At 36.1% G+C, this 26813-nt stretch overlaps 1 protein-coding gene and 1 non-coding gene across 3 annotated transcripts in view; both read left to right on the top strand.

The window, feature by feature from the left end:
• The window catches only part of ARHGAP24 (Rho GTPase activating protein 24), a 434153-nt gene that overhangs the window by 18051 nt on the left and 389289 nt on the right, over positions 1-26813 (top strand). The gene's annotated exons all lie outside the window — the stretch shown is intronic.
• On the top strand, positions 6832-6938 carry LOC115939686 (U6 spliceosomal RNA). Its single transcript, XR_004074464.1, has one exon. It is a non-coding gene; the product is annotated as a U6 spliceosomal RNA (small nuclear RNA).

The following is a 26813-nucleotide window of genomic DNA, read 5'->3' as shown; positions in this document are numbered from 1 at the left end:
GCCAACGTGAATACCTGGCTTGGCTTTCTAGACTGGATTTCCATGTCGCGTGGACCCTAGTGATCTGGGCCAGGTCTCACTCAAGTTTTGCAGACACAACCTTGTTCCTTTAACCCCACACTCGACAGAAAGCAGTCAAACGGGTTGTGTTGTTATTTTCTCTATGAGATGCTTACTTGGGTATTCTGAGTTTTTCAGTTTTACTAATGGGAAAAGGAAGAACAGAGTGACTCTGTGTCATGTTTGTGGGCTGAGCCTCGTGCTGAAGTGTTAAGGGAGCGAGAGTTCACTTCCCCAAGAGGGGAAATCCATGAGCCTGATGCACTGTCCTGGCCATAAGAGAATGAAGAGAGCGAGGAGAGTCTTTCTCCTCTACAGCCCAGAGAAAAATTAGAATCTTTGGGAATAGGGCCCTGGAATCTACATTCTAACAAATTTCTCACATGAGTATGTGTACATGAATGTTTTAAAATATTTACTAAAACGTTTACCCCGACTGTGGTCCTTTTATGAAAAAAAATGCAACCATGTATAACTAAATAGGCACTTACCTGCATTCTAAGAAAATGAAAGGGATCTCTAAGAGGTCACATGGCTTTTACATGGGAGAGAAACACCTGGAAGTTTAGAAAGCCTTTATCACTCTTCCACTTCTTCTTTTCCTCCTGCCTATGGTGATGACTCAAGGTCAAATGTGTGAAACCATGAAAAGTTAAGGTGCATTCTCAAGGGGTCCAGTTGAAGAGAAGTCCCACTGAGCTTGCACCCTTGATTGGGCCCGGGATTGGCCCTTCCCTCACATTAACTGCTATGACCATCTCCCATGATTACCTCTTAAAGGAGAGTCCCATTAAACAACAGAGTACAAACCAAAGTAAGACAACGAAACCTATGGCTTACATATTATTGTTGAAGAAGAAATGTGGATAGAGATTGATCTAGGTCTGTGCTATTTAGTCTGGTGGCCACAGCTACTAAGGATTTGCCATGGTGCTGGTACAACTGAGGAACTGAGTTTTTAATTTGTTTCTGATTTTATTTAACTAACTTATAGCTAAGTTTCAAAACATCTTTTTGTAATCATTAAAAATAATTTAACTATTTTTTAGAATAACTAGGTTTCTGGAAATCTGCTTTTGAGCTGTAAGTTTTAAACTTAATTTCCAATACCAATCAAGTATTTCTGATACAAATTTAACCTCCAAGTTGAGATGTGCTGTAAGCATAAAATCTGCACTGGATTTTTAAGACTTATTAAAAAGAATGTAAAACATCTCACTAATTTTTAATATTGTTTACATGCTGAAATGATACATTTTTGGATACATTGGGTTTAAATACATTACTAAAATTATTGTCACCGGTTTCTTTTTACTTTTTCAATGTAGATAGTAGAAAATTTTATACATGGCTTTCATTATATTTCTGTGGGACAGCACTGATTCAGATGTTTATGACAGTCCCATATTTCCGTAGTATTGGGTACTGAGAAGTCTAGTGTTCCATGGTATTCATTTTAATGCCATGGCTCCAATAGAGAATAAACATATATTAGATGATGACAATAAATTTTATGTCCTTAGGAAACAGCTTGACTACGCTATGACTAAGAATACAGATTAATAACCAGGGCACGTGGGTGGCTCAGTCAGTTAAGCGGCTCTTTCTGCTCAGGTCATGATCTCACATGGAGTGTGGGCTCCCCCCATGGAGTCTGCTTGAGGATGCTCTCTCTGCCCCTTCCCTGATACATGCTTTCTCTCTGTGTAAAATAAATAAATAAATCTAAAAAAAAATACAGATTAATAACAAAATGGGAGTTAATGCCAACCTAATAGGTATCAACTCATTGAAACAATTAGGAATATTTAGAGTGAGGATGAAATAAGCATTTACCAAAATCTTTTTCTTATTCCAGATTTCCTTCCCACAACTTTTAAAGAAACTTATCTTAGTCAAGATTAGCTAAGAAAAATACACTGTTTCAATTAAGAAATGGAATGCTCATGGCCTCAGAGAGGAATATAGGAGCCCATAGGACTTCATCCTTGCCCATGTGGAACTTAGAAATCTGGTATAGTAGGTAAGAAACATTTAAATTTTAGATTTTAGAAATTTAGAAATTTTAAAAATTTAAAATTTTTTTAAAAATTAAAAAAAAATTTTTTTTAAATTGGAGATACAGAGGCACCTGAGTGGCTTAGTCAGTTAAGCATCTGACTCTTGATTTCGACTCAGGTCATGATCTCAGGGTCCTGAGATCGAGCCCCACATCAGGCTCCGCACTTAGTGGGGAGTCTGCTTAAAATTCTCTCTCTCTGTCTTCCTTTGCCCCTATACCCATTTGCACTCTCTCCCTCTAAAATAAATAAATAAATCTTTAAAAAAATAAATAAAAATTGGAGATATAAAAGGACATATGTAATAAGGTACTAAATTGTAGATTCTAATTGTTTGGAAATTTAGGGGAAAACCAAACAAATGTGAACTGAGGTTTTGTAAAGTGCAATCTGTACAGTGAAGATGGGTCTTGGACTTGGATGGTTGCATTTGCATGACTCTGGGGGAGGGAGCTCCTAGAGATTTGCACATTGACACACTGAGCTTTCTTTTGGGCCATTGATCACTTCCCTATAACTGCTTACTTGCCTTTTAACTCACTGGGATATGAACTCCTTGAGGACACTGATTCTGTTTATTTCACCTTCTCTATCCCAAAGCCTCTGGTGGCTGGCACGTGGTAGGTATTTAGTTATATTTATGAATATCATCAATATCTGAATAATAAATGAGAGCATTCTCATTGGAAGAAGGAGAATAACCCAAGAAACAGTGGTGGGTATGAGCATTAAGAGATGTGGGTTGCAGAAGACTTTTATGGTTCTACTTTCTGGTCTAAAAAAATGGAAGTTGTTCCTAACTTATTCCGAAGAGAAGATCTTCACACATTAAGAGAAAGGACTTGATAAACTGTAATGTACTATTAAATCCCAGACTTCACTGTTATTCACCTAGGGACAGGTTCTTATTCATCTTTGCAGTTGTCACATTGCATAGAAATGGATATTCAATAAATAGTTGTTCAATAAATGAATCAAAGAATGAATTGGAGGTCCCCAATCTTGCCACTTTTTATATTTCTATTTTCCACCTGCCTCAAAGTGCAGGTAGCCCTCTCGTTAGAAAAGTGTCTAGACTCTGGTTAAGCTTTGAGGAGAAGCTTGGCATTTTTGCTTATGAGCAGGGAGCCTGATGTGGGGCTCAATGTGGGGCTCTATCCTAGGACCCTGGGATCATGACCTGAGCCGAAGGCAGACACTTAACGACTGAGCCACCCAGGCGCCCTGAATTGATTCAGATTTTTGAAGTTTCCAGATGTATGGCCTTAGGATTGAGTTTTGCACTGTACAGAAAGCATATCTCAATTAATACACACCTTTGCATTGCTCATGTGGTTCCTCTTATGCAAAGCAATGGGGAAAACATAAAATATATTTCCTGAAATCCTGATTCAAATATATTCAAAGAAAATAATTTGGGGCGGCAACAAGAACAAGGTTACTATTAAAGAAAATAATGCATTAAAAATGCTAACTTTAAAAAAAGAGATAACATCTTAAGAGAGATATTTGCAGAATTGAGTGGTTTATTTTGAAGGTTGCAGGAGTGATCTATTCTGAAATTAGAGCTTTCAAAGATTATTTCTCTATGATGTACACTTTTTATATATTACAATTGTATTTGCCAATTTTACCTCAATAAAGCTGGTTGGGGCAGGGGTGGGGGGGTGGGAGGGTGGGGAGAGTGTTTCTCTTCCTGACTCATAAGCATTTGACCTAAGGCTAAAAGGCTTAGAAATGTTTTGTCCCCACCAGCCAAAAGAGAAGCACAATGCAGATCCTACAGATAAAACTCCAACATCCTGTCTCCAACCTCTGAGCATTCATCTTTCTCGTAATACTCCTTCCTTCCATTCTCGCTGCAGTCACCCTTCCCCAGGCCCTGGCCATCCGATGTCTGGGTTATTGCTGTTTTGTACAACAAAGTAATTTATCTGCCTTTAGCTTTTGCTGCAGTTAAATTAATCTTTCATATTGGCGCCTGTTCTGTAAACCGCTGCTTTCTTCCTATCTTTCTTCTCCCCACGGAGTCTACACTGGCCACTTCTCACTGGGACTTTCCGGTCATAATTAACCTAGTCAACCTCATTTCTCTGTGTGTTCTTCCCCACAGACTAGTCTTTCCACTGTCCTCTTCCCATGTTCCAATAGTCAGTCCTCCTTTCTCTGGGCCTTTCCCTGCCTGGAATTCCCTCCCCTCTCCTTGTGTGAGTCTGGTCAGCCCTGGGTCCATTCCCTGTCTTCCATGAAACCTTCCTCCAGTCTGTCCCTGCAATGAGTGATCACCACATTGTCTGAAGTTTTAGAGAATTCTAGCTATATGATTGATCTTATCATTTATCAGATTCTACTTCCTAGTATTAGCTTTCATCTGTATGTTTTAATTGGATATTGCTTAATTGAATTAAAAAAATGAAGCAAAAGAAAAAAGGGATGTTTAGATTATAAAAAGACATGTGCACACATTTAAAAACATACACAATGTGTTGCAGAAAGAGGAGACATTTATCAATATATTAAATATAGAAACATTTTCTAGTGCTGAAAGTTGAACCAGTACCTGAAGAACACTTTCTCTTTGAGACGCTCTCTCTTTATCCAGGTATTTGGAAATGCTCATCTGCTCTAACTTGGCAGCATGTTTTTCTTAAAGCATAATAAAAACCTGCTTCGAGATTTGTAATTTTAATGCTCCCGAGTTTCCTTTGCTTTTTCAGGATGCTTTTCCTGGTTTGAATTTACTAAAGGATAATTTTACTTTGAACCCTGACGCTTTTCATGTAATTTTTAATTATATGTATATTTATATTTATGATACATAATAAATACATTTAAAATTATATATATTTATAAATTAAAGAGGATACATTAAAAAATGCTACTTTTGTATTATGGACTGTAGTAATTATGCCTTTTACTGGGAAAGCTCTGCTCCTAATAAATACCATGTTCTAACAGCACAAACAGAATGGTGACAAGATGTGCCTCCATATTTATGGCCCTTGATCTTTACTATCCAGAAATATTTCTCAAAGATCAAACCACAGCACACTTGGCTCTTGGCACTAGAAAACTTGGCCTTTGATGGTGATCAAGTATTGCATGTGATGAGGCGGCTCTTAAAAGGGACTCTTCAACGTGATGGGGATATACACTGCTCTTTTGTTTCAGAGAACAGACTTTGCCAAGATTAAAAAAAAAAATGACACTTTATAAGAGTATTTTCCTCCTTTGGATTTTTGACTGGATACTTATCATTATGAGAAAGTGCCATGGAATGTCTCATTTCATTCTGTGGGAGCTGGCCCTAAGACCCTGAAGAAAATGTCTGCCACGCATGTCAATAACCAAAAACACAAAACATTTCACACCTTCACACAATTCAGAATGTTTTTTCTCCTTTACTATCCCTCCCACCTCATTTCTTTTCTCCTCTCTCTCTCTTTCTTTCCCCCCAACCTCTTCTCCCCATCTCCTTCAAGGTTCTCTGCATGCTTCTCAGGCTCCTTTTCTTCCCTCTGCTCACCTGAACCTGCTTTTCCTCATGTATCCATTTCTTTCTCTATCTCTTCCAAGACAGGATATCCTCACTGTATCTTTCTTCTCTCCTCTGAGTCTGTATTCTCTCTACCAGTTCTTTCCTTTGCAACAAAATCCATGTTGTGGTCTAGTAAATTGCTGGCTGCCTAGGATCATGTATTGTGTAAGCTTGTCTTGTTTGTCCTTTCTACTATTAGTCTGTTTCTTCCGGATGAATTCTTAGAGTGTGGTAATTTAAATAAAACAGTCGAACAGCCACCCACAAAACACAATGAATCCTTTTTTAAAGATGAAAATTGCTTCAGGATAAATGTTGGCCATTCCCATAATTTAAAAGGCTATTTTATAAAATATTTAAAAATAACTACAAAAATTATGTTTACCACAGCTAAGGCAGAGAATAAGACCTCTGATTAAAAAAAGTATCTGTCTTGTGTGGATCTTTGTGTAATTAGAATTTAATAAAATTGAAAAATTATATCTATTTTGCATGTAATTGAATGTTTCTTTTATCATCCAGGAAAGACTTCAAGCTGATGTAATAAAACATGGCATGCTGAAGGCATTGGAGTTAGACATTGTATTAGTTTTTTAAAGCTGCTGTAACAAAGTACCACAAACTAGGTAGTTTCAAAACACAGACTGTAGTTTCTCATACTTCTGGAGGCTAGAAGTCAAGGGTCATGCTCCCTCTGAAACCTGTAGGGAAATCCTCCTTTGCATCTTCCTGCTTCTGGCAGTTTGCTGGCGGTCTTTGGCCTTGCTTGGTTTGTGGCTACAACACTCCAATCTCTGTCTTCATTGTCGCCTGCATTCTTGCTGCGAGTCTCTGAATTTATGGCCATCTGCTCATGAGGACACCAGTCATACTGGGTTAGGGGCTGCCCTACTCCAGGGTGACCTCATTTTACCTAATTATATCTGCAATAACTGTACTTGCAAAGAAGGTCATATTCTGAGGCAGTGGGGGTTAGGACTTCAAAGTATCTTTTTTTTGTGGGGAATGCAATTTCACCCAGAATTGGAAGTCTGGGTTCTGGTCTCATTTCTTCACCCATTAACCATGTGACCTTGGGCAAATTACTTAACCTCACTGGGCCTCAATTATAACATATAGATAATTATAGGTCCTACCTCATAGTGCTATAAGGATTAAATGAGCTAATGCTTAGTGCTGGCCTCAGCAGCACATATACTAAAATTGGAATGATACAGAGAAGGTTAAGATAGCCCCTGCACAAGGATGACACACAAATTCATGAAGTATTCCATATTTTTTTTAAAAGAGAGATAATAGGGGTGCCTGGGTGGCTCAGTCGGTTAAGCGACTGCCTTCGGCTCAGGTCATGATCCTGGAGTCCCGGGATCGAGTCCCGTATCGGGCTCCCTGCTCAGCAGGGAGTCTGCTTCTCCCTCTCCCGCTCCCCCCTCTTGTGCTCTTTCTCTCTCTCACTCTCTCTCTCAAATAAATAAATAAAATCTTTAAAATAAAAATAAAAGAGAGATAATGCTTAGCAAAATGCCTGGCATATAGTAAGTACAAGTACATATTAGCCATTCTCCTAGTTATTATTATTTAGGTTGCTATTTTTATTGCTGGAGACACCATAGCTTAGTACCTGGTTGATTGTAGTTGCTCATTAAATGTTTAATTTCAGTCACTAAGGGCCATTATAATTTGTGTACTGTGGATGTTGAAAATGCTGTCAGAGAATACTCAACTCTAGAGTGGTTGAGGTTACTATATTTTACTAAAGGTTTGCCACCTGGATGCTAAGGAATTATTTAATTTACCAGGTCTTTTGGAATTGTTTGGAAATGTAGGAGATTCCTAGGATAATTTAGTGCTATAGGTCATGACTAATGAATTGAAGTTCAAGGTGCCTGAGTCCCAATCAGATTTCTCTATAACTTGTCATAATTTTTTTTTAAAAGTAAAAGACTATTTATTTCACATGTAACTAATACAAAGCTAAGAATATGAGATATTGTATGATAATGATGATTTTTTGATCCAGAAAAAAGAGGGGCTGAGAGAGGTAAATTATTTCCCATTGTCACAAAGAGGTTCAAGTGAATTAGAGGCTAATTAAAATAGTACTCTGTCATCCAGTAATTTCACTACTGGGTATCTACCCAAAAAACAAAAACACTAATTTGAAAAGATATACGTACCCCTGTTTATTGCAACATTGTTTATAATAACCAACAAATGGATGCAACTAAAGTGTCCATCCATAGATGAATGCATAAAGAAGATGTGGTGTGTGTGTGTAAGTATATAACATATAATATGTGTGTATATATATATACATATATATGTGTGTGTATATATATATACATATGTATATGTATATATATATATATACATATAATGGAATATTACTCATTCATAAAAAAAGAATTAAGATCTTGCCATTTGGGACAACATGGATGGACCTAGAGGATATAATGCTAAATGAAATAAGTTAGTCCGAGAAAGAAAAATACCATATAATTTTACTCATATGTGGAATTTAAGAAACAAAAGAAAATGAACAAACAAAGAGAAAAAGAGACAAACAAAAAATCAGATTCTTAAATACAGAGAACAAACTGGTGGTTGTCAGAGGGGAGGTGGGCAGGGGGTTGGGGTGAAATAGATAAAGGGGATTAAGAGTACACTTACTCTGATGAGCACAGAGTAATGTATAGAAATGTTCAATCATTATATATTGTACACCTGAAATTAATATAACACTGTATGTTAATTATAAGTCAATCAAAAAGGGTGGGGGGAATCAGTACTCTGTCAATTGTTCATACTCTAGAGGACAGATTACTGAAAAAGGATTTGAGTGTGTTTTCCAGGTTAGGTTAGTGGACTGTCTCATCCAGGGATTGGCCACGGGTTACATTTCCTGCCCCTTTGATTAATTTGGATTTGTTTGTGCTCTGTGGATCTTCGGCACTTCTCTCATTCCTGTCATGTCACCTCCTGCTCTACACACAGAAGGATAGCAGTAGTGGCTATTGACCTTCACTTATTCATAGGAATATCTCAGTCAAGAGGTGATTCCAAAGGGAATTTGCCATCTAACTCCAAAAGAGGGTTGGGAAAGAAATTTATTTACTGTTAGTTCAGAAGTGGCTACCAAACCTCCAATGGATGCTTCAAGTGAAGAGGAAATAAGCATGGGAATGATAGGCCTCTAGAAGAAGCATAAATCTTTTCCCTGTTGCCACCATGTCAGCCACATGGGGATTCTTCCTCCAGTGTTTCATTTTGGCCCCTGGGAACACTAATATGCCCTTACTGGTCAGCTAACTATCATTTTTAACCCACTTACAAAAGCAGTGCTAAATAATTATGGCACACCACGTTTAAGGAGAAACATTTTCTTTTGTTCGATTTTTCAGTTCTCCTGTCCAGCTGCCTAAATACTCTCAGTTTAGAATTACTTCCTTTTTCTTTGTAAAGGTTTCCTGTGTGTGTGTTTTTTTTTTAATTACTTGACTGCATGTGTGTAGTTGGTCTCTTAGTCATGAGTCTTTGTTTGAAGACAGAAAACCAATTTGAAAGAGTTTTAACACAGAGAGGAATTTATCATCTCATATAACCAAATTGTGGGAAGGGTTGGTGCAGAGTTAACATTAAGGCTGACTAGATCCAGGGGTTGACTGCGGTCAGGATTCTTTACATTTGTCTTTTTCCTGTCAGCATGATGGCTCTTCACTCTGAAACTGCATTCTCCCCCAGCAAGGGAACCTTCTGTGGGAAGACCTTGTTCACATTGCTAAAGCCTGACAAAGAGAAGAATTCTCCTAGCACAAGCTTTGTCATTTTCAACAGGCTCTGATTAGCTCAGCTCAATAGAATGGTACATTCTAGCTGGCCAGGTGGGACTCAGTTATAGCCAAATAACAACCAGAGTCACGTGACCAGAGGAGAATTTCTTGAAAGAACAGGTGATATTTGGGTATTAAAATAATAAATGCCCAATATATCTGATATTGTGAAATGTTTCCTTACCTACTGCTTTGTTTGTTTGTTTTTTTTTTTTTTCCGTGATTTTCCCCTCCATTATGATGGGTTCTCTACTCTTCAGATTGCCTGGTTCTGGTTTGTTTATAATTTTGGTGTTTGTGTGAGAGGTTTCAACTAATGTCCTCATTTCACTTGTTCTACTTGAGAGTCGTCATTAGGTTAGGGGTCCTAATGTGTGTATGTTGCCTTTACCTGCAATCTGTTTTCCTATAAAAGATCTTCATTCCTATTTCTGTCTGGGGAAATTAGTTCCTCATCAGGGTTTTGAAAGTCTTTGTGGAATGGTCCATTCTTACATAATTCCTGCAACTCTTATTCTGTGATAGTGCAAATTCCTTTCTTTTGGCATAATACTGCACACATAGTGTATGCCTTTTCTAGTGTTAAGTCCTTGCCACATTGCTCACCTTTTCCATATTCAGTAACTAATCATATCCCCAGCTGTTCTGTTATAGGTAATCTATTTATTTCTTAATGCATTTAAGAATGAAATGTTTGGATTGCCTTTTGCAGCAATACATTGACTATCATGTATAATTTTATCTATTGCTTTGCTTCTGCAAAGTGTCAGTCACAAGTGAGTCTTAGAGCTATTACAAAATAGATTTATATTGTCTAAAATTCCCATGTAGTAACACTTTATTAAGTATTTATGATAGTCTGAAAATGCAAGATAAATTATGGAGTTAGATGGGTAACAAAGGTATTATAGTATTCTTTCCATATTCATAGAGGCTAATTTATAGAGGGCCATTCCAATAGACTATTCTGCAGATATTTATTCAAATTACTAAACACTCTCCTCTTTTCTAAGTTTCTTCACATCATCTCTCTCTCTATTGAGAGAAGCAGCCTCCTTCAGGTGCTTTGACATTTTACTCCTCTCTCAAATGTCTCATCATCTCCTTTCCCACAGGAGGATTTGTCCATGACACAAAACTATCTGCAGGCAGCTACAGGAGAAATTGCCGTTTGCAGATGGGAGTAAGAAGAAAAGGGAGATAGCACAAATCAACAGCACTGGGAAGGAAAAGACATTAACACTACAGATATAAAAGGGATTTAAAGTTCATAGGAGAATAGTAAGACAATACAGAAGCAATAACTTGAAATTTTAGATGAAATAGATAATTTTCTAACAAAACATAGATTATTAACCTAGCCTAGAAAAAATAGAAATCATGAATAAATCAGTAGCCATGAAAGAAATAAAATTAATGGTAAAATGTCTTGCCCCTCTTCCACACCAATCTCCAAATAACAGCAAGCCCTGATATTTATAGGCATCATTTTAAAAACCCATGAAAGCAGAAGATGCCTCTTTTAGGCAGACTGGGTCAGAGGCTCAAAATAGGAAATCTAACCAAACCACTTTATGCAGCTAGTGTAACTTTGATGTTAAAAATGGATATAAGGATAAGAATAAGTATAGTATATTCTCGTGTATGAATATAAAAGCAAAACACTTGATGTAATATTGACAAAAATTTTCAGCAGTGTCTAATAAACTACACGATAGCCAAGAGATCATCATCCAAAAATGCAAGGATGGTTCAATGTTCAGACATCTATAAAATTTGGAAGAAAATTTCATAGGGTTTTCTCAATAGAGAAAAAATATTTGGTGTAGTTCAATATTCGATTGTGATATAAACTCTTAGTAAACTAGGAATAGAGAATATTTTCTACTATTTTGAAAAGATGTATCTATGAAAAACCTCCTAAAAATGTTATTGTTCTTTAGAAAAATTTATAAACATTCCTATTCAAGTCAGCAGCAGGGTAAGAATTCCTGTGATTATCCCCATTATTTAGCATTGTACTGAATGTCCTAGCCAACTTTAAAAGGCAAGAAAAATAAGACTGCAAGCACTTAAAAGGAAAAGAAAAAAATTTACAAATAATAAAACTAAGTAGAAAATCCAAGAGAGGCATCAGATATATCATTAGAACAATTTAGACATGAGTTTGGCATGTTCACTAGATTCAAGATTAATATACATGAAATAGTAGCATTCCTGGAAATCAGCAATTAACCAACTAGAAAATGTCAGAGGAAAAAAATACACACCATTTACCATAGGCAGAATAGTGCCCACCCATCCAATTGACTGTTCACCCTGAAACCTGTGAATATGTTAGGTTAGTTGGCAAAGGGGAATTCAGTTTGCAGATGGAAGTAGCTTTAAAATAGAGGGATTATCTTGGATTATCCAGAAGGTTCCTGTGTCATCACAAGTGTCCTTCAAATATGAAAGAAGGAGGGAGAAGAGTCAGTATCGGAGTGATGTGACAGGAGAGAGATTCTACCTGCCATTGCTGGCTTTCAAGATGGAAAGGGAGCCAAGGAATGTAGGCAGCCTTTAGAAACTAGAAAAGATAAGAAAGTAGATTCTTCCCTACATCTGCTCAGTGTGGAGGAAGATAATTAGCTTTTATTCTTCTGCTGAGGTTCCTGAATAAAGCTCCCTGCTCTCTTTTCCTTTCAGTTTCCCACACTCAAGGGCCTGGAAGGCTCAGCCTTTCTAGTCATTTCCCTCCTTGGGCTCCTGGGGCTCTGAGAAACTAGGCTTATGTATGGGGCTCACTGAGCCCACAGGGGAAGCAGATACATAGGGATTTCTTCTCAGATTCCAGCCCCTTGCAGACCCAATAACCCTTTGAATCAGGACTGAGGCAGAGAGAAAATTGTTAACAGTGGAGAGGAAGGAAGCCCTAATGAAACTTGTCTAAAGTTCTCGTCCAGTGACCTACTGACCACAAACTTATAATGGCTCAGCTGGCCCACTGTGTTGTCTACTCATTAATAAAATATATGGAATTATTTTAAATTTGTGATTAAAGTGATAACTCCTGTAATTTAAATTTTTGATTTAAAATAGTACAACCTCTCTTGGTTTGGGTGTTCCCAGAGCAGACCCTGAAACAAGGATTTGAATGAAAATCACTTTTGGGGAAGTAATCCAAAAAAGCATGTTGAAGAAGTGAAGCCAGACAGCAGAAAAAAAGTTGATGAAGAGTGCTTATGAAGAAGGTGCTGGCTTTGGGCAGCTGGGTCCCAGTCCATCTGGGGAGCCTCTGAGAGGGTAATTCTTCAGAATTAACTCATGTAGAAAGCTCCAGTCTAAGGCTTTATCACTCAGAACTTTCAGTCTGCCCTGCATGGGTGAGCCAAGCATGCTTTTATGATCCAAGAACTCCTTCAAGCAGAGGCACACTATTTTTTTATTCTCTTGAATTTAATTTTGTTTTCTGAATGGTAAATCTTCTACATAGTTTAAAGTCAAAACTAGGCAAAGAGTAAATAAGTAAACTAAGATATATACCTTTTTTCTTTCTTTTTTTTTTAGAGAGAGAGAGGGACATGGGAGGGGCAGAAGGAGAGGGAGAAAGAGAAAATCCCAAGCAGGCTCCATGCCCAGCATGGAGACCAACATGGGGCTTGATTTTGTGACCCCAAGATCATGACCTGAGCTGAAATCAAGAGTTAGATGCTCAACTGACTGAGCCACCCAGGGCCTCTAAGATAGGTATATATATATATATATTTATGTTATGTCAATCACCATACATTACATCATTAGTTTTTGATGTAGTGTTCCATGATTCATTGTTTGCATATAACACCCAGTGCTGCATGCAGAACGTGCCCTCTTTAATACCCATCACCAGGCTAACCCATCCCCCCACACCCCTCCCCTCTAGAACCCTCAGTTTGTTTCTCAGAGTCCATAGTCTCTCATGGTTTGTCTCCCCCTCCAATTTCCCCCCCTTCATTTTCCCTTCCTGCTATCTTCTTCTTCTTTTTTTTTAACATATAATGTATTATATTTTTCAGATAGGTATATTCTTATTCTTCCTTTTTTTTACACAAAATTCTTGGTATATATATATTGTTTTATATTTTGTTGTTTTCACTTGACAGTGTTGACTGTAAATCACTTTATTAGCAGTTCTCAGAACTTTTCCTTGTTTTGTTTGTTTTTATAACTTCATATGATTTCATTGTGTTGAAGTATCAGATTTTTTTCAGTAGCATTTAGGCTATTTCTATATTTTATATTACCACAGTATCATTTAAAATTATTACTTTTATTACAAAATTATTATTACTTTTTCTAAGTATACCATGAGCATACTTTGTTTTATAATTTTAGAGGTGAATCTTTAAGGTAAAATTCAAGAAGTAGTATTGCTTGGTTAAAGGGTAGATGCATATAGTCTTTTTAGATACTACCATAAGGCTATACAGTATTGCACTCCCATATTAATATGTAACAATACCTTTTCTACTCAGCCTTGCCAACAGAGTATGCTGTCAAATGTTAACATTTTTTTTACCTAGTAGGTGTAGTTATGCTTTAAATTTCCCTTACTTTGAGAATTCCATCTTTTTTTACTTTTGTGGGCCAGGAAATTTATATACCTTTATGGGGGTTCACCTTTTTTTGTACATTTTTTTTCTATTGGGATTTTGTTTTTTCTTATTTCTCAATTTCTAAGAGCTTTTACATATTAAAGTGACAAATTGAAGATTTGTTTCTTGTGATACACATTGCAAATATTTTGTCTTTTGACTTTGCTTTTTAAAAAGTCATGAGAAGGTTTTTTCCTTTAATTTTATATTAATTAATTTATCAAATTTTATTTGATTTGGTTTAAATCATAATTAGAAAGGCTTTCCTTGTATCTATGTTTTCTTCTAGTACTTGTATGTTTTTTTGTCTGTTTGTTTTTGTTTTTGTTCATTTTAACATTTAGACACCTAATTCATTTGGAGTTTATTGTGGTATATGGTGTGAGGTAGGATCACTTTTGTGTTTTTCCCGATGGCTACCCAATTTCCCCCACCTCAGTTTTTGAAAAGCCCATCCTTTTCCCCAGTGATTTGAGATGGCACCTTTATCACGTAACAAGTTCCCATGGTGCTTGCGTCCATTTCTGAATTTTCTCTTTTATTCTGCTAGTCTGTCCATGCGTGGACCAGTACCTCACTGTTTTAAACATAGACAAGGCTTCATAGTATAAGTAAACCTGTATATTTAGCATGTTTAGTTAATCCACCACCACATAACTATATTTAACTCAAAACATAATTTGCTTCACCAAATCCCTTATTTTTGGACAACTGGTATATCTTCCTTCCCACTTTAACAGCAAATGTTATTATCATGTTATCTCTGCCTATATAGCACTTCCAAATATTATGTAACAGTGGACTTTTTAATGATTCCTTATGTCGATTGCCAAAATGCTTTCCAAAACAGAATATCTGAAGCACAGCTCTCACAAAATTAAAAACCTTTTTATTAAAATTTTTTAAAGTTGTTACTTTAGTAGCCAAAGGCTAACTAATTTATACTTCTTAGATCATTAAAAAAGTTAGACATTTTGTCGTATGTTCATTCACTAATTCTCATTTCTTCTTTGTGACTTGCTTTACCTATTGCCTTTTATTTCATTGGTTTCTCGTTGATTTATATAAACTTGCATATAAAGATATTAATCCTTCATCAATCATGCTTACTGCAAAGCTTACCCAGTTTATTAAATTTTTAATATTATTTGTATTTTGTCAGGCTAATATTTTAAACTTCAGGTTGAAAAACTGTGACTCTTGCTTTTATTATTTCAGTAGTCATTTCTAAAATAACTTCTCATTTAAGGGTGGATATATATTTATATTTTTTAGTGAATACATAATACTTATAGAAAATGTAAAAACAACTCTAACTTGCAAGTGATTTCCATCCTTGGACTAATGTAAATTTGAAGCAGTAAATTTGGAGGCAGAACAATATTACAGACACAAGCTCCGACAGCTTTAAGAAGTGATATCTGATGAAAGGACAAGAGGCTTTCTAAAAATATCACACATAAATCCTCAAAATTATAGCAATTTAAGGCCATTGAAGGTATAGCAAATAGACCTAGCAAAGTGTCCACTTAGCAAAGTACCCTAAGCTGATGTTCATAACGTGATTGCAGAGTTATGAAAATATTAAATGATGTTCAGGTTATCAAGGAGAAGACAAATATATAAGATATTATTAGAAACATTTCTAATTCAAATAATTTTTAAAAAATGCTTAGAAGTGTAAAATCCTTAGCCAACCAGGAAAATTGGCTGAGAAGAATGACTTTGTTCCCAGGGTACCAGTTAGATGGCATTTTATAAAAATTATTGTCACCTGTTGTATATAGCTTCCTAGATTTTAAGCTCCTTGGGAATAAGGATCTTGATTTACACCTCAGTTCCCTTCTAGGGCCATGTATTAAGAAGGACTGAATGCCAGATGAGCACCAGTGTTTTATATACTTATTTTTCAACCCACTTACTATCCCACTTTCCCAGGGGGGGAAACAAAAGCTTGGAGAGGTTACACTCTTTACCCAAGGTAGATTTCGAGCCCAGGACTATCTGGTCCTCCCCACATGGCTAATTCTTTTCTCATGACACCTGGCACAGTGACATACCCAGACTTCGTTTACTGTTTGCTAAGTAAATCAGAAAATTAATTATTTTAATTATTAATTATTGTTAATGAGAGGTTGGAAGTAGGTGACATAGTTTATAATTTTGTTGGAGAAACAAGACATACACATGAAATGAGATCTCAATCAAGTCATAATTTAAAGTTCATTATTTTAGTTGCCTTTTTCAGAGCCACCGAGTCAGCCTGGAAGGCTTTCCAAAATAGCAATTAGATCCTTCTAGAATCTGTATTCGCTTTTGGAAGAATACAGTTCTCATCAGTTGACACCAGGATCAAAGCAATATGTAGTCACAGGTTGGATGGTCCTTCACCCTTCCCTGCACTGAATTCTTTGCTGGGACTGGCAATCTCTTAGTCTTGTTGATTATAAAAGTGAAATGAAAGAATGTTCTTTGTCTTCAAAACCCTCCCTGTCTATGGGTTGTTGTCGAAAATTCTTCTACATCATTTTCCACATTCCATCTTGCAAAAATGTTTTTGTGGAGATGATGGCTTTTGCAAGTCACTTTTAAACCTTTTCTATCTAATTGCTGCCTAATTGTTGCCACCGCCCCCCGCCATTTTTAACAACTTTGGTGAGATATGACATCGTATTTTATGAGGATTTAAAAACATGCTTACTTAGTAAGATGAAGCTATTTGCTCACTCTTCCTTTGTACTTGATGAATTATTGCTTCAAAAACATATTTGGCTTTCTTTCTCACCATAAACCAGCCAAGCAAGACAGATAGTGTATTAAAAAAGAGGTTTAATTTCCACATTCAGTATAGGAAAACATACAAGATTTATGCAGTTTTGTGATGCAAAAGGTGAAAAGGTTGTCAGGGACTTTTCAAATGATTCATAAATCTGAGTGTCCAGACGATGGAGGAGGGATGTGGATAAGTCACTAGAGACACTGATGAATTTCTCAGATTACAATACCATTTTCTCAGAGAATACAGCAAATGTCAAAACTGGTTACATTATCTATGTTGATTTCATTTGACATAGGAAGCTCCTTAATTAAGAGGGTGAGCACAGGTAGTGTTCCCTCTGAGAAAACCAATTCTGTTTCCCAGTTTTCAATAATGCCTAATGTAGTAACAAGGACACAGTGGGTCCTCAGTCAATAACAAATATTTGCAAATGCAGGCTGATAAGGGGGAAGAAAATTTTCTAACTATTTCTCCACATTCTGTCTTCTAATTTATTCTAAAATACCTCTTGTGTTTTCTCTTCCCTATTTTCCCCATTTTATTTTATTTTTTAATTTAAATTCAATTAATTAACAGACAGCATTATTATTAGTTTCAGAGGTAGATTTCAGTGATTCATCTCTCATATAATACCCAGTGCTCCTTACCTCTAAGGGATTGAACTCATTTAGGTCTCCTTTATCCATGCATTGCCTAATTCTACCAGTGTTGATTTAGAGGATAATCAGTTGAACATGAAAAATGCTTGGTGCAGGAAATCTTGAAGATGCAGACATGAATTAGCATTAGTTGGACTTGGATGGGCAAATATGGGGAAGAGGAAATATTAGGCAAAGTTAATGATTTGCCCAATGAAGTTGGTGAGAATGTGTGGTGTACTTAAGAAACACTCAGGTAGATGATGATTACTCAAGTAGAGAGTGTGTTAGAGGAGTGGGGAAAAGATTAGAGGAGCATTTGAGGGTGGAAACATTGGCTAAGAAAAACTATGCCAAATTATAGTTTAAATATTATTAGGTTATAACATGCCTACTTAAATGCTTTTCTTCCCAAGCCCTTTAACAATGCCTTTAATATGTTGATTCTCAAAATAACATTGTTTCACTCCTAAGTAAAAATGCTGTTATTCTATTTTCTCAGCTGATGTTCTGCTCATCTATCCCACTCCTCAGTACTAACCTTTGGGGGCCTCTAATATTAAGACAAGACATTGAAAGTTACATGAGAGTGGGTGTCAGGCCAATGGAGGGCAAGGTGTTGTCAGATGGTCTTAAGAACAACTTGAAATGGTAGTATGTATGTGTATGTATGTATGTACATATCTATCTATCTATCTATCTATCTATCTATCTATCTATCTATCTATCATCTATCTATCTATCTATCTAGTCTATCCAATGTTCTCTACCCTTTTTACTCCCTCCGTCCTGAAATACCCACACTCATGTACTATCACCCTCTAGTTTACATCCTCCTATCCACATCCCCAAGGAAACACAAGCAGCCTCCCAACTGGAAACCTTGCAACAGCACCTCACATTCTTGTCATGCATCATCCTGACATCATCCTCACATCGTATGCTCTTCTTAGTGATATTTCCAATCTTTGGGTCACTCCTTTTCCTCTTTTAGCATATTTACCTACTGCTGATCTTAATATGTTATCTATTCAGTTAATAAAACTAGTTGATATTCTTTTTAACTAATTTTTACCTGTTTAAAATGCTCTTAGGAGTATTTTTTTTCATGAATTCATGATTTTTCATGAATCTCATGAGAAACCCCACAGAAACTGTCTCACTCTGACCCATTTAAGAGGCTGATAGAATTATCACTTATTAGGGACAATCAAGGACACTAACCAAAGTTAATGGCAAGCCGTTGTTAGGAAGAAATGGTTTGTATCAGGATGTCAGTGGAAAAGCTAAAGCTATCAAGTTATTTAGCTCTCCTTTCTTAAATCATTGAAATCTTTGGTGCCTTTATTGTAGAATTTTCTGGGAAGTTTAAAGAAAATAGGAAATGATTTATATCTTAGTGTATAAGAGCGCTGGTTTTCAATTCAGTTTGTGTTTGGATTCTAGAAAAATATGCTTTGTGTGAATTGTTCTGACAAGTATTCAATTAAAACTTCATAAAATGAATAGAAAAATGCTAGGCACCTCTTTTATTAATACCTGAAAATAGGCTAAGCCTGGAAAAGAAAAATAAGGTTCCCAATTGACCTTTGATTTATTCAAGACTGTTGTGAAGATGGATATCCTTTAAATGGCACATTAATAAAATAAGCCCCATAAATTTAGTCCAGCTCAATCACACAGCTCAGAGTATTGTTTTGTTTTTGTTTTTTGATTGACGTGGTAAACTCAACTGATGAAACATCCAAAGACAAATACCTAACTTGCTACAAATCACAACACACTCTCCATAATATTGTATAGGTGTCGGTGTGGGTGTTAGTAATAGTAGTAGTAGCCGCAGAACAGCGAAGGTCGTGGTGATGAGAGATACAGGCAACGTGTTGTTACTGCTACTTACACTGCTCTTTCTACATTACCTTTCTATTTTTGCACATTCTTGTTTGGTCTGGTGCCGTTCTGGGTGTTTCGTAAGGATTATCTGTAGACATCACAATGACCTAACTAGGTAGATGGTGCTATTCCACCTTTGCGTAAGTGGGGGCTGCAATTCAAGGAGCTTAAGTAATACACCTATGGTCTTAGAACTCATAGCTTGTCAGAGCCAGGATTTGGATTCAGATTCCTGGCTCCAAAACTCTTGCCTGTTTCAGTACACTGTGCTGTCATGTTATCTTGTCTCCGTTTGCCCACATGATAAAATGTAAAGGAATTGTACAATCACATGATTTGTCTTTTTCCTTTGGGTCAGTTTCGAGGTACTGGAGAACCATAGTCTCGCTTGGTCTTGGTTTGCCTTTTCCCTGCATATTCATATAATTGGCTGTGTTTATATCTTTCTGTCTGGTGTGTGTATGTAAATAGCCTGCTAGTCACATGACCACATACCAGATGGGCTGGTCATTTGGCCCTTTGGCGGTTGACTCACATCCAGGTGGCTCTGCCAGTCTTTGACGTGGTAGAATGGTATCTGATGTATTCAGATAATGTTAGCTATTTAGTACTGAGAACAAAGGCTCATGCAAAAAGGGAGACCACATTCTTTTCTCTGACAGTGAGGAAGACCTCTGCTATTTAAGGATGCTTATTGCATGTCTGACAGTTCCCCATGTGTCATCTAATTCCACCATTAACTCTAAAATGAAAATAATGTATTAAATCCCTTAAATTTTCTTTCGAGAACGAAAATACTCAATCGGGTACGTATGGGACTCCAGATTTCCCATTAAAAAAATAATTGACAGTTAACCATATATGCCCCAGAGCACCTCCTCATTGCCATCAATTGCTATATCTCAAAGAACATAAACCAATTTTAGACATGAGTTAATCAAAATATGATTAGGATAGCAGCTCTGGAGGAGATAAACATAAGCACTTCTTAAAGAAATATAAATGTTTGTTATTTGTACCATCAATAACCTAATTAGCATCAATGAGACAAATGATGCTAAACTTCAGTTATTCTTCTCTTTTCACTTCTTTAATTCATAATGCAAATATGGCCAAGACTACTAGTTGAGTCACTAAGTGCTCTGTAGCTGTTGCATGGAGGTATTGAGGGCCTTTCTAGATCGTGTGCATTATTTAGGGAATTTAGGGATCTGTGCTTCACTCTGATTAAGTAACACTTTGGGTGCTTAGGGTCTCAGTAAGTCCGCTTTGTGGGATTCACTAAGCTCCTGTATGTGAAGTTCCTGTCCTTATGAAACAATATAGCAATAAAGTGAAGATTGGGAATAAGGAATGGTACCCCCTAAGGCCCATTATCTTGGCCACTGTCATAATAGCATTCAGATTTGGAATTTATGTGAGGTCTATGGGTAAATATTGCTGGCGTGATTTGCCTTCTGAGGTGGTGACATTTCCAAGCCAAGCCAAAATCGAATTATTATTTCCTATCTATCTAATCTAAGACATGTATTCTCTTTATCTTTTGGGATTCCAAAGTGGCTTTACAAAAACATAATACAAAACAGTTCAGAAATGCTTTTTTCCTTACTGTAAGGGTAAATAGTGGGAAAATGACATAATTACCAAAATTTTACACTTAGCTAAAGATAATTGTGTAATTAGGAACAATTTGAAGGCATAAAGTTGAAAATGTCATTTTAGAGGTTTTTAGAGGTGTTTAGCATGTTTAAAGGAGCATGTTAAATTTCTAAGTGGAATTATCACCCATGATACGTAAATATAGCTAGCAATAAGGGTCACTTAGCTTACTATTAAGTAAATGCCTTAAAAATGAATTGGCAAAAAGAAAGGTCATTTCCTCTTTGGAGGAAAGTTTATTAGTAAGAAAATGAGACAAAATATTTAAAGAATTTGATTCTACTGACTTCCATTAGAATTAAATTTTATAGGAGATAGGCATGTCAATAACTATAATTTTTGTTGACCCCATAACCTGTACTCTTGACATAATTACATTGAGATGGGAACAATCCTTAAATAGGTTGGCCATTTTCATATAGATGTGGTGGTGAACAACCCAATTCTGTGCCCATGGTTTACATTTGTATATCAAGACAGGCTTTCAGAGATTGGATAATTTATCACTTTTTACAGGCTAAATTGAAGATAACAATATTCTCTATATGTAGCATAGTTTCGCAGAGTGTGATTTACCTATGTCAGAATTTCCTGGAAAATTCTGCTGCAGAATCCTGACCCTCATTCTGGACCTTGAATCAGAATGTTGGGATGGGCCAGCTTTTTACCAAACTCCTGGCTGATCTTAAACATTCTATATTTAATAACCATATTCTTGGCATAAATATTATTCTTTAATGTGTCCTCTACTATTAGTCTGGGACTTAGTGAACATTGAATACACACTGTATCAGATTTAACCATAATAGATAGGAATTTAATTTTAGTTAAATAAAGTTTCTATCACATAATTGTGGAGTTAATAATAGTATCAAACACATATCAAACATCTGAATATAAAATCATGTCTTCTGGCCATTTAAGATCTGCAGTTCTCACAGAAACCCTGCATAGTGGATGATTCTATTCCCATTTTACATGTAGAAGACAGGTTAGAGGGGCTGAATAGCTTGGATAAGGCCACACTTATAGTAAGAGATGACATTAGGATTTAAATCCAAATATGGCCCAGTCCAAAGCCCATAATGGAATTAAAATGACATGTATGAATTCATAGCAGTGCACAGGGCCACCACGAGTTCATATGGCACCTTTATATGAAATAGAAAAAGTTATTCTCATCCTTCAGAAAGATGTAGCCCATGCTGGGTTGTATGAGCAGAACATGGGATAGATTTCACTTCTCCTCTCTCTCTCCATCATGCCCCTGTTCAGTGAGGAACCTGAATCACCATAGGTGGCAGCCTAGATAATGCTTTTAGTGAGCAAATTCTAAGGCTCTGTAATATCTTATAAACACAAAATGCATGCTAACAGATTAAAATCCAATGAATGTCATAGGCATGAAGAGAGGGTAAAATTAGAAGATAGCTTATTGATTGCCCAACTCTGTTGATTTATTTCGGTTGTCTTTGGGTTTCTTGTGAGATGGAGTGGCTTTCCATTCCTATTTTGTGATGGAGGATACCAAATGATCTCAACCGTTTAGCTAGAGTGCAGCCTAGTTTGACTTGGTTTCGTTTACATCTGTACTATATCCACTATCTTATTAAAATTCAAATTATGACACTTTTAATACCAAACAGCAGTAATATAAAGTATTCAAGGTCTAACTGGACCTTTTCCTATAGCTATATTTTTGTTAATAGTTTTACATGCCCATATATTATTACTATTTTTAAAAACATACAGCTCATGCTTGTGACTCATGTAATACACTTAAATCTTTTTCATACCTCTTCTACCTCACCTTTTAGATATCTTACTATATTTGATTCAAACTTTCTTTATTCTGTCTACTAGGACTCATATCAGAAGCCCAGGGGAGGTTTCAACCATTCCATTAAAAAAAAAAAAAAGGGCAGCTAACACAATTTTGATAAATTTTATTTAAAAAAAAGTCATTATGGAAAGACATTAATTTTTCAGACAAAAGACATGGCTAAATCTTCAGCACATACTGTTATTTGAACCAAAGATGTTGTATAAATAAACTATACTAGCTTTTAAGCGCCTACTGTGTGTCCTGTACTGTCTTAGGTCTTAGCAAGTTTTTAGCTCATTAAATGTAATCACCATAGTTATTCTTTTGGAGATTGCATTCCAGGGAATAGGTGATATACTCTGGCCGCTTCAATATAGACCTGTCACCATTCTTAGAAAACAGCATCGCAGGAGATAGTTTACTGCTAGTGCATCAGCCGTGGACATTGCCAACAATGAGCCGCAACCTGGAGTCCCAGAGAGTCTTCCCGGATGTTCCCTGTGTTCCTGTTTCCTTAGAGAGTCACCCTTTTATTTTGCCTTCTTTTTTATGTTAGAAAAATAGAATCAGGTTTTTTGTAGGGGCTTTTATACCCCATCTCCCCAGGGTGCCTGTTCTCAGAGGTGTATGCTTTTAATCCTTTTGTTGCATTTCCTTCCTTTGAAATAGAGCTAATGAATTCAGAGTTTGTTTTGATGGACATGGATTGATGGACAGAGCATGAAATATGTTTTAAAAGTTTTTCCTCCCCACATCTCAATATAGCTTTCTTAAAATTAGATTTTAAGATAAAAAAATAGGTGCCTAGGAAAACTTTAATGATTTTAAGTATTAGATATTAGTGGTATGGGGCCTGTCTTAAAGCCACTATTGAAGACCACAGGGATTCTACTTATATGAAAAGAGAAGACAACTCATGGGATTATTTTTCCTGGTTGTTATCTAAGAACTCACTTTGATCTTTTTCTGAGGATTCTACTGGAGATGGCTACTGAAATTTTGAAAGCAAAGGCCACTTTATTTACTCCTGTTGCACAGTTGAGCATCAGTAATAAATTTATGAGTGTCTTGTGGAGAATATCTACATGAGGAAAATATCCTCCTGTCATCTTTAAAGATAAATAATGTTCAACTTATTTATATTAGATACATACTTATGGACCAATTCCATGGTGTTGTGTTAATATTTCACTTTTAGGAATATTACACAAGATCTGTATATTTTTATGTACCTTATTTCTTAAGAGTTCAAATAGTAATTTGATCCTCGATTGAAGTTCACTCACTGCTCTATTATAGGTCAGCAATATCTTACACATTTGATTTTCTCTGGATATGTGGGATAGATCAATGGAATAGCACTGAGCCCCAGAGAAAAGTGTGAGAGAAATATCAAATTACATTATTATGGGGAAAGTTGAAGTGAGAATAGTTTCAAGGAACATTACTGTCTTTCCTGAGACTGTATCTTATTAATAATTCATTATAACTTAGAATACAAAGTAATTTTGTATTTCTTACATTCAATATAGCTCCAACATATTTTCTACTACGTCTTCATAAGCTTCACTTGAGATTTCTATTCAATTAGCAAACCCATTTGGGGCATTAATTATGTGTCAAACACAGCACTAGATAGAATGCAGGGTATTATGATGAGCAGGGCATTATTTCCTATTTGGGAAGATAAGAAATGCATATTAATAATCAAGAGGCAAAATTAAAAGTTTTGAGCCTTAAATTTTGCATAAAAGTGTTTAAAAGTTCAGATATGGTGAGATTACTTCCAACTTGAAGCCACTCTTCTCCTAAATGTCTCCCCGTCACCTGTTCCATCAGAGGACCTTATTTTGCATGTGGAAAATTTTACCTGAGTGTGCTGAACTGTTTCACGCATCTCTTCTTTTACACTTTAGTTCTCTTTTCATCTAAGAGAGGATAACTTAATGCTTCTTTTGTACACTTGTTCTTATACTGTTTCCCAAGCATCACTTTGAAAACAGAAATGTTCTGTCTCTCAAACCTGCCCAAGTATGTTTTATTCCATCTTTTAAATGGCTGCTGAAATTTCACCTCATGCACAAAATCTTTTGATTTGATCAGAGAATTAGATATGGATTTTCTTGCTGCTCAACATTGACAACAAACACCCAATTTCTTTCTCTGATTTCCTGAGACATATATTCAATAAGTTTATTTAGTACCTTCTATGTGTCAGGAACATAAATGAATCTGCGATGATTTTCTGAAACACTGATAAAGAAAACAGGTGTATGAACAATAGAGTATAATATGACATGGTCAGTGCAGTGTATATTCAAGGTGCATTACGAACACAAAGAATAGAATGCCTAGCTCTGGGGGAGCTGATGAATAGGACTGTGCCAGAAAGAGAAGAGAGAAAGTCACTAAAGGAAGGAATCCATCTATATAAAGGCAGTGAAGCATGGAAAAAGGTGTACACATGGGTCAGATCATGGCAGACTCTGTATTCTGTACCACAAAGCTGGGTTTGAACAGGATACTACATATAAAGTGCTTAATGCAGTGCTTTATCCACAGAAGGCAAGAAAAAATATTAGCTATTATTGCTAAAATTACTATTGCTTATTTTTAATCATAATAATCCAGTAAGAAATCTGGGGCCACTGGAGATTTTTAAGCAGAGAAATTAATGAGTAGATATGTTACTGAAAAATGGCTCTGGCAAATGTGTAGAATATGGATTGGAAGGAGAAGGATTGGGAAGGGGGAGATCAGTTGACAATTGTTAACAATAATGTAGGCAAGATATAATTAGGTTCTAATGACATGAGTGTGAGAATTAACCTCTTTGTATTTCAGTTCCCTCATCTATAAATATAGGAATTATAATAGCAACTAATTTATAGGGTTGACATAAGGATTAAATGAGAGTTAATATTTTCTTTTTTTTATTATGTTATGTTAATCACCATACATTACATCATTAGTTTTTGATGTAGTGTTCCATGATTCATTGTTTGCGTATAACACCCAGTGCTCAATTCAGTACGTGCCCTCTTTAATACCCATCCCCCCACCCCCCTCCCCTCTAGAACCCTCAGTTTGTTTCTCAGAGTCCATAGTCTCTCATGGTTCATCTCCCCGCTCTGATTTCCCCCCCTTCATTTTTCCCTTCCTACTATCTTCTTCTTCTTCTTTTTTTTTTTTTAAACATATAATGTATTATTTGTTCCAGAGGTACAGGTCTGTGATTCATAGTTAATATTTTCAAATCTCTTATAACAGCGCCTTGTAAGACGGTGTGTTTGTTAAACAAACTTCAAGCAGATGAATACTGTTTGTATGTCTTTTGCATATGCGTGACTTCTAGATTGTTTGTAATTGGACATGAGTTGTATCTATGCCACATCCTCTGCAGAGGCAGTAATAAAGAACTGTTCGTTTGAGTTGGTTATACTTGTAATAATATTCAATACTTATCTATTCAATACTATGAAAGAGACAAGTCTTGATCTTCTGAGTCAAATACATAATAATACCTTGACTACTCTTCACTGATGGCAAAATCCTTCTTGAACATATCATGTAGTAGTAATTGTAGTACATCACAGGTTATGTGCACATAAATGTAAAATGGTTTTGTTGTCATCAGTGATTCTTTTGGAACTCAGATTTGCTCCTAAGGAGAGACCATGAGCTATAGTGTTTTAGATGTACCAGTCATAAATCAAATTATAGATTTTTGCAAGTACATTGTGATGAATAATTTTATGGCATACTACTCCTAAGTCTAATTAAATGAAACACTGTTTGTAACTGAATTTTGGACTGTGAAAAGACTTGGTTGACTTGGTCTAATACTCTGATTTTAAAGGTAAGATTATTGGTGATTGAGAACAAAATGCAAGTGAAACCTGTCAGAGGACTTAT

Source organism: Leptonychotes weddellii, chromosome 2 (genome assembly GCF_054177405.1).
Source record: "Leptonychotes weddellii isolate Sample4059 chromosome 2, ASM5417740v2, whole genome shotgun sequence".
In the NCBI taxonomy this organism is placed as follows: Eukaryota; Metazoa; Chordata; class Mammalia; order Carnivora; family Phocidae; genus Leptonychotes; species Leptonychotes weddellii.
The sequence above is the reverse complement of the archived record's forward strand: the minus strand, read 5'-3'. Positions and strand labels throughout refer to the sequence as shown.